The sequence below is a fragment of the Galeopterus variegatus genome, unplaced genomic scaffold (assembly GCF_000696425.1).
Source record: "Galeopterus variegatus unplaced genomic scaffold, G_variegatus-3.0.2 Scaffold4088, whole genome shotgun sequence".
Taxonomy (NCBI): Eukaryota; Metazoa; Chordata; class Mammalia; order Dermoptera; family Cynocephalidae; genus Galeopterus; species Galeopterus variegatus.
The window spans coordinates 102,804-103,376 of record NW_007730199.1 but is presented as its reverse complement, the minus strand read 5'-3'; positions in this window follow the sequence as shown (position 1 = coordinate 103,376).

Sequence of the window (573 nt, the reverse complement as noted above, 5' to 3'; positions counted from 1 at the left end):
CACTATTTATTTTTAGTATATCTATTATAGGTTTTTGTGTTATGATTATCATGAGGCTTACAGAAGGCATGTTATAGTTATAACAGAGTATTTAAACTAACAGCAACTTAACTTTGATCACTAAGAAAAATGAAAAAACCAAAGCAGACTCTACACTTTGATGTCATTCCTGCGCTGCCCCCTTTTTGGTATTTTGTTGCTTCATGGACATCTTTTAATATTGTGGTAAGGCTAGTTGTTTAATTTTTGATAGCCTCATTTCATTTAGTTGTAAGTCACTTAGATAAGTGTGATATATCCACGGGTACTCGGAAAGAAATGTTGTGATGATAAAAGAGATCTGCAGTGTTTAAGTATGTCTTTGAACTGATTTAAATTGGTGTTGATAGCATGATACTGAATTGTCCTCTAAAAGTGTTAGATTTTTATGTTAGAATCATGTGGCTCTCAAAAATTACTGTGATAGGGAAGACAGTAGAGCTATATATAAAGTGTCTCAATTCATTTGTTTCACATGATCTAGCCCCAAATTATCTATAAAACAAAAGCTTTCTTTTTTTTTTTTTTTTTTTT